Raw genomic sequence first — 9,595 nt, 5'->3', positions numbered from 1 at the left:
AATACCCCTAAGCATCCCTCGATACTATAAAATAAGAGAAATTATAATATCTAATGTTGTTTTTTAATAGTCAGTTATAGCAAGTTGAATCATACATATGGAATGCTGAAAAAGAAACACCCGTCATGTTGAATTTTTAAGGTTAATGCATAAACAAATGAAACAAGATGAAAATGGAAATAAATCTGTTCGTATTATACCATATGAAACTAATGTACTAACTATAAATGGAAAAATTGTTTTTGTTGTTTTTTCTTTAATTACTTTTTTTTTTATTTATTCATTTTAATTTATAAAAAAATGTTGAATCTCTCTTCTGCCATAATTCTTCTTCTTCTTCTTCTTCTTCTTCTTCTTCTTCGTGTCAGGTCTGTTAGTACAGACATCGATAATCATGGCTCTCCAGTCCCCTATGTATTCGGCCTTTCTGATGAGATCTATTATCGTGTTTCCAGTTGCCTTGTTGAAACTCTCAGTGAATTTTGTTCGTTGTTTTCCTCTGCTCTTTTTTTTTTTTTTTTTTTTTTTTTTTTCGGGCGATTTTTCCAAGCATCAACCTTCTTTTTCTTTTCCAAACCATTCGTCTGCATTAAATGGCCGAAGAACTGACATGGACAATATTGAGTAGTAATCTGCTGTACTCTGCCTTGCGCACGACTTCTTCGTTTGTCTTCTCTTTAAAACCATATCTCTGCTGCTTCCAAACGACTTTTAGCCGCCTTCGTTACTGTCCAACATTCGCAACCGTAAAGGATAATTGACCATATGTACGTCTTTAAGATTCTGATTCTTGTGTTCCATTTTATGTTTCTTTTTTGTAAGATACACTCCATCTATAATATAAATCTCACCTGTCTGTTTAAATGTGTGTGTGTGTGTGTGTGTGTGTGTGTGTGTGTGTGTGTGTGTGTGTGTGTGTGTGTGAGCTTAACACTTTAGACAGAGGCGACGGATTTTAACGAGATCGGTATCGTTTTGAAGGTCGACCCTTCGGATGACAAATATCGAAAAATTGGCTAAAAATATTAATTCCTTCACCCACAATTCTCTTCGAAAACCATATCTCCGCTGCTTCCACTTTCAGCCGCCTTCGTTACTGTCCAACATTCGCAACCGTAAAGGATAATTAACCATATATATGTCTTCAAACTGGCATAATACGAACATATTTATTTCCATAAAGAAATTGGCCACATCTTAGCCTCATCTATATGTGTGAATATTTTAGAAATTGAAAACCAAAACAATGATGCAGTTTTAAAATGAAAATTATTTATTTTTTTTAGGCTAAGACTTTCAATAAATGTATCTTTCTCAAAGCAAAACTTTTTTATTTCTCTTCATTTTGCTAGTATTAACCCGGCATTGGGCGAACCTCCATTAGAGACATAAAAATGACGGCAGTTTCAAAGTAAAGTCAAGACCAAACAATATGTTATGCATGGTTGATAAAGAAATTGTCACATCTTATGAAACATTATCCAGGCTTAACATACGGCACCTAGTATTCACAAATGGTTACCCATCCCAGTACTGACCAGGCTCAGCATTGCCTAATGTGTGCCAATGTTATCAAACCGAACCTGTTCAGAAAAAAAGACAGAATAAATTGTATACTCTTTCCCATAGGGCTTCTCTACGTGGTTGAGAACAAAACTGGGATTCCAAAATGGTCAACCATCTGATACTGACTAGGATTAATGTTGCTTAACTAACAAGAACTGGTTCGCCAACAAATAGTATTTTTTGTAGTTATTATTGTTGTTGCTGTTGTTAAAGGATAACCACCATATATCAAGGCCACAGACCATTTGAGGATAAAGGTTAATAAGATGAAACGATTGTCAGTTCGAAGACGGTAAATCCTATGAGACAATTGGAGAAGAATGATGGAATAGAGCAAATTTTAATTACTAGTGGAGACGGTTCATAACAGGAATCTGTTGACATTAGATTTTAAGATGATCATATTGTAATCTGCACGGAAGCAGTTCAATAGGAACGTGTTACACAGACAAGAAGCCTTTGGTAGTTCCACTTGGCACTAGGCATGCGATGGTGGAAAAGAAAACTCATTTTCTTGTTGTTGCAGCAAAGCGATTTCTTGCTGTAAATCTCTTACACAGAGGGATCAGAGATTGAAGCTTAGTGGAGCATTCTTCATGGAAAAAATTTATCGAAATATATTTTTAGATATTTGCAAAAATTGTAAATTTTTGCCCATTTGAGGGGCATTTGTATCAGCCGTAAATAAAGACCCATTTTCTCTTGTAAAGTAATGTCCCTGCTAGGGGATTTGGTTACACACTGTCAAATCAGTTTGCATGGCGTATTGATTCCATCTCTCTCCTAAAGAACTTCTTTAGCCACTTTTGGAATCACGGTCAGTCAGCAGAGAGAACTCTGGAAGAAACGATAAAAGACAGCTCTTCTCTTTTTTTCCAGTCCCTATCCTTTGGCAATCCAAAGAACATCCGATCTTTCCTTTCTTCACTTAGACACTAAATCAGGGTTTCTCAACGAGGACCTTACCGCTCATCAGGAGGGCATCACAAGACTTCAGGTGGGCGATGGTCAAATTTATCGTAAAGGAGGACCCAAAGATTATTTAGGGGACGATGAAAGATTAAGAACTTCTAGTAACATTACTAGATGTTTCTCAATAAAGTTTCTTTGGGGTTCAAAATTCATGTGGAAATTGATTGCAACATAAGTTTTTTTTTTAATTGGAAAAGAAATTAAAGAAGCATACTTTTTAATGTTGGCAAAGTTTCTTATGTGTTTCCTGAATCTGGTTGATTTCTGATTCATATTTTCAGCACAAGACTTTCTCAAGAACTCTGTAAAATAGGCCAACCTGACAGCACCGCATACATGAGAAATTTCATTTTTTGCAATGGGTCAAGTTTGTCTTAATTAAAGTCTAAATCAAAGAACATCGGCCAAAAATACACGATAAATATATCAGGATACTCGTATTCTAAAATAAATGTGTAAAAAGGCATCTCAAGAAGACACCATAAAATAGGCCAAACCTGACATGAGAATTTTCAATTTTTGCAATGTGTCAATTTTGTCTTAATCATACAAAATCGGCCCAAAATACATAACAAATATATCATGACACTATTATTTTTTTAAAAAATGTGTATAAAGGCATCTAAACAAGAACTCTGTAAAATAGGCCTACCTAAGAGCTGAGTGTGTACATGAGAAATTTCAATTTTTACAATGTGTCAATTTTGTCTTAATTAAGAGTTTAAATCATAGAAAATCTGCCAAAAATGAACAAGAAATACATCATGACACTAGTATTCTAAAGTAAATGTGTAAAAAGGCATCTAAACAAAGACCCTATAAAATAGGCTGAACCTGAGAGGACTGCATACATGAGTAATTTCAATTCTTACAATGTGTAAATTTCTTCTTTTTCAACAGTTTAAATCACAGAAAATTTGCCAAAAATACAAAAGAAATACATAATTACACTAGTATTCTAAAGTAAATGTGTAAAAAGACATCTAATGAAGATAAAATTGACACATTGCAAAAATTGAAATTTCTAATGTACGCAGCCCTGTCAGGTTTGGCCTATTTTACAGGGTTCTTGTTTACATGCCTTTTTACACATTTACTTTAGAATACTAGTGTAATCATGTATTTCTTCTGTATTTTTGGCAAATTTTCAATAATTTAAACCATAAATTAAGACAAAATTTACACATTGCAAAAATTGAAATTTCTCATGTACACGATTCTGTCCCGTCTGGCCTATATTTCAGAGTTCTTGTGTAAATGCCTTTTTACATATTTACTTTACAATACTAGTGTAATTATGTATTTCTTATGTATTTTTGGCCGATTTTTTATGATTTAAACACTAAATTAAGACAAAATTGACACATTGAAAAAATTGAAATTTCTCATATGTGTGACGTGACCATCCCGGGAGGCAATTGGGCTCCCCATGTGGGTGGAGGGGGGTAGTCAAAATTCCCGAATGCTGGAGAAGCCGGGCAGACATGATTACTTTTTATTCTTTTATTATCCTTGGTGTGCTTGGGCAACGGCAACATACCTTGCTTAGAGAAAGATTGGATTGTGATTTTCATTATGAAATCGTTGACAATATCATTTTTTTTTTTGTTAATTGTACTCTGAAAATGGAAAAACTCAGGGTTCAAGACTAAGTATGTTTGTATAGTTTGAGTACAATGCCTGTGACCTAGAGATCGCGTGAGTGACCTTTTCGAGGCATGAGAGCGCTTGCAGAATCGAAGGTGCAACTGGGAAAGGTAGAGCCTCCCCTGGAGTGGCTTAACTGGACACAATTGGTCCAGGAAGCAGCCCCGGCTCACCCCTCACCTCACTATATGAACGGGTCCCAGCGTTGAAACCATAGATTGAGTTTGAGAATCGAGCTGAGTTTCGAGAGAATTAAGCACAATCGAATAGTCGCCACACCCCTCTCTTCCTGCATCATTCCACCATGATACTGAAAGAAATTAACCTAATTTGGACTCAGCGGAGTCTGTCTAAGTCAACATTGAACTACAGACAATTGTATATAACTATATGTTTGTATATCCTATCTTGAATCTTATCAGTAGAATTGAGTTTGTTCTTTCTTTTGCGTGCATGAAATTGTTTTCCTTCTAGCCGACAGATCAACAAAGCGGCGACATATCACCCCGATTATGAAATTAGGACCAACCAAATTGATTGACGGGTTCTGCCACACTGAGATAGCTTGTTGACCTATGAAGAACGGGTCACATTTGGTCCCCTAACAGAGGATTGATTCTTACATAACAAAGGGATCGCCTGGGAAGGGATCGCTTCACATATGTGTGGTCATGTCGGGTTTGGCCTATTTTACAGTGTTCTTATTTGTCCGGTTTAGCCTATTTTACAGCAGTCTTGTTTAGATGCCTTTTTATACATTTATTTAGCATCCTGGTGTCATGATATATTTCTTATGTATCTTTGTCCGATTTTAAATGATTAAAACCCTAAATTAATACAAAATTGACACATTGCAAAAATTGAAATCTCTCATGTACAGATATGGCCTATTTTACAGGGTTCTTGTTTGGATGCCTTTTGACTTGTTTACTATATATAGAATACTAGTGTCATGAAGTATTTCTTATGTATTTTGGGCCGATTTTCAATTATTTTAACCTTAAATTTAGACAAAATTGATACATTGCAAAAATTAAAATTTTTCATGTATGCGGTCCTGTCAGGTTTGGCCTATTTTACAACAGGGTTCTTGCTTAGATGCCTTTTTAAGCATTTACTTTAGATTACTAGGGTAATGATGTATTTCTTATGTATTTTTGACCGATTTTCTATGACTCAAAACCTTAATTAAGACAAAATTTACACATTGCGAAAATTGAAATTTCTCATACACACAGTCCTGTCAGGTTTGGCCTATTTTACAGGGTTCTTTCCAGCCCTCTTCGGACCAGCTTCCGAGCTGGGCGGTCTACGGACCGACAGCGTGCCTTTTCGGCAGGCGTGCGCACCCGCGTGCCTTATACCACTTGCTACTATGTGAAACAAAAAGCTAACAGACCGTATGTACACTTTATATACTTTCTCTCTCCATGAACTGGATTGACATTCTCACTCTTTCTCTCTATATATATACAACTTGTCCCTGAGAATACCTTCACGTAACTGACTGCTAACATGGCGCACAGTTTCACTGAATTCAACCCTCTATCTTTTTCTTTGTCTACACGCTGGACTATCATTCCTATTTTACACTACATTACTCACTTCTCTTCCCACGCGCGAACAAACGATAGTGACCCGAACGTGGGATGAACACACATTTCCTTTTTCCTTCTATACTACCAGTCCCGCAACAAACGATGGTGACACTCGCGCGGACATGAACACGTGTTGTATTGGTCCCTTCATATTACCCAATCTTGGGCACATACGTTGGAGCTTCTGGTGCATTTCATCAATTTGTCAGCAGTACTTCTCTGCCATAATCTTTTTACCCATATTCAAGAACCTGTGATGGTTGAGACCACCTGCAGACCACCAAACAGTCACCATAACCTTTTTTCGGTGCAATTTCAGCTTCGGGAAGTATTGTGGAACTTCTCCGGAATCCAACCACTTTGCCGGTTGTCGTAGATCCACTTCTCATCACACATCACAATCTACTCAAGAAACAGGTAATTTTTGTTGCGCAGAAGGAGCATACAAGACACTGCAAAATGACGATTTTTTGATTATCGTTCAATTCATGCGACACTCATTTATCCAACTTTTTTTACTTCCCTATTTGTTTTAAATGACGAACGACTGTTGAGTTGTCGACCTCAAGTTCAACAGCAACTTCTCGTGTGGTTCTGCGAGGATCGGCTTCGATTAAGGCTTTCAAATGTTCATTATCAACCGCAGTCGGCTGGCCGTGACTGTCTTTATCTTCAAGGCTCTCGTTACAATTGCGAAATTTCTTGAACCACCATTGTGCCACACATTTGTTAGTGATTCCTGGGCCAAATACATCATTGATATAACGAGCTGTGTCGGCAGTTTTCGGCCTAGTTTGAACTGGAACAAGAAAATCGTGCAGATTTGAATTTTGTCCATGCTGTTGAAAAGCCTGCAAAAAAAATGAATGAAGAGATTGAGAACGGTAATAAATAACACGATTTGATAGAGTGAAAAACGCGCTTTAAAATGATATATAAAATGGTTATATATATATGAATGAATTACATCAGAAATCATATATAAAAGTAACATATGTGAGAAAACGATTCTGTTTTTGCACCAAACTAATATTTCTACTAATTTGTTTTTTTTGTTATAGTTTTTCTTTTTCTTTTCTTTTTTTTTTTTCACTTCCTAACACTTTGGGCAAGAATCACACTAATAAAAAAAAATATTATATCTAAAACATATAAAGTTTACCACATGTGACAATTATATATTATATTAATTCAATAGAATATAACATTTTTGATGTCATTAATATTTTGTAATCAAAATTTTCAACACTCCATGTGTACACACGTTTCAGAAATTCAATTTCATCATCACTTTTATGTCAGAGTAAAAACTCATTTTAATTATTTTCCTCCTCAGAACATATGCTTTATCAATTCTAAGGCAGGAAATTTCCAATGAAAATTTTCACAATAATTTCAAAAGTAGAAAAAATTGATATAATTAACCACAAGCACTATATATATATATATATATATATATATATATATATATATATATATATATATATATATATATATACGTTTTATTTTTTATTACCGTATCTTTCTGTTAAGTTACATTATTGTTTCAGATTTGTTGAACAGCCTGCAAAAAAAATGGATGAAGAGATTGAGAACAGTAATGAATAACACGATTCGATAGAGCAAAAAGCGCGCTTTAAAATGGTAGCTGAAACAATAATGTAACTTAACAGAAAGATACGGTAATAAAAAATAAAATGCATATTTGTTCTACAACAGTATTGAGCACTTTCTTCAGTTTTTATTAATTACCATTTCCACTAAATATATATATATATATTTTGTTTTAACAAAAACCAAAACATCAAGGAATGAATTGATAGCAACAAATAGTGTATTTCATCGTTAGTTACAATTGTTTCAAGACTATTTGGACAAATTCAAACATTATGTCATTTGAAAATTTTCACAAGGATAGCTTTTCGTCAGACTTATTGAATAAAAAACACTTTAACAATGAAACATTATGGAAACCCTTTCCCTTATAAGGAAAAGAAAACAAGCGAAAATATTTTATCTATATCTCATCCTTGCAAAGTTTTTTAAAGATTTAAATCTTTAAAAAAAACTTTGCAATGATGAGATATAGGTAAAATATTTTAATATTTTTAATCAAAATTAAAATAAATAATTCACCCCTACCCATCACGGACCCACCTTATGGGGAGACGTGTTTAACCCATCTTGCTTCCTCGTCTTTTTGGACCTAACTCACTAAACACTTAACTCAGCTTATTCAAACCGGAACACCTGAAACGTCCGGTCCCCATTCGGATACTTCCGGTGTAAATGATCAGTCACAGAGTTTGATACCTGTCACAACATGACCCTTTGACCCTTTCTGCACATGCATGCTCGCTCAACTTATTGTTTTCCACAATTCAATCTCTGTTATTTACTCCACTAAATAGATAGATAGATAGATAGATAGATAGATAACTGAACAAATGCTTTCTACCTGGCATTGCCCAACCTAACAGAGAATATATATATATATATATATATATATATATATATATAAGCATGAAAATGTGTGTGTGTGTGTGTGTCCTATATATAATAATTTGCTTGCAGAAATTCCCCTCTGTACCAAATTAGCATAGGTTTGCAATAATAGATGTCATATACAAATTGATTATGTCTAAACTTATGTAACTTTTATGCATATTTATTCATTATAATAAAATGCTATAATCCATCCTACGAACGTCATCAACACTATCATCAAGACCTACAGAGGAAGTAGTTCGTAATTTTCCCTCATTAAAAAAAGGACTCCCACTGACCCCACTCAACACTGGGAAATATTATTCATACTACACATATACCATCCAGTCTGCCTACGTAATTGAATTCATACACTTAACATTACCTTTCCTTTTCTCATTAGAAAAATAATAATTTCTCCCTTACAGACATCCAGCAAATCTCATTGGCTGAGAGTTAACAAATTCCTAATTCCGGAATATGACAACTCGTAAATAAACGAACGCACATTACTTTTTCAACCAAATTGATCACACACTACTCATCTTGCAATCCTTGCAACATGAAACAGATCCATTGTTTTGATTTTTTTTTTCCATTCTTTGGCACACCAGCACACTTAGTTAAACACATGCACACACACACACACACACACACACAAACATGCACACATGCACAGAGAGAGCTACACATAGACACAAAGAGAGAAAGATAAAAACCGTTATTTTGATGGCCCGAATGTAACTCGTATATAGAACATTTTTCCAAGTAAAAAATGAATAATCTAAGTTACCAATTTGAAATAAAAATAATTTCTTATATTTTAAAAGTAAAACTTTTTCACAAAGAAATATAAAATAGAAATTTCACAAACAAACAAAAAACAGAACATTCTTAAATCACGGATAAAATACTTTTCCAGAAATAAACAATAAACAGAATTTTATCGCTGCTGGTTTCGGTTTATCATAACTTTTAGGATATCATATCTTTTACATCCTAATTTCATTCCCCTCCTTATTTTTTTCTTGAATGAGCAGTTCTGCTTTCTGCTTATTTATGAAGAAATTATTTTTATTTCAAACTCTAATTTGTTTTTATTACAAACTCTTAACTTGTTCATTTGTTTAATTGCAAAAACGTTCTGTTTGCGTTCACTGTGATAGCGATGTCAGCCACTTTATTCTTTTTTGCTCGATATAGGGTTGGCAATCCTGCCGCTAGCTAGCTAGATAGATAGAGAGAGAGGGGGGGGGAGACAGAGAGAGCTTCGACCTCAGTTCATTCACGCATCCTTTTTTATTTTTACACACAAATATGTCAGA

Source organism: Euprymna scolopes, chromosome 2, assembly GCF_053919585.1.
Source record: "Euprymna scolopes isolate OS-2025 chromosome 2, ASM5391958v1, whole genome shotgun sequence".
NCBI lineage: Eukaryota > Metazoa > Mollusca > Cephalopoda > Sepiida > Sepiolidae > Euprymna > Euprymna scolopes.
Note: the sequence above shows the minus strand (reverse complement) of the source record.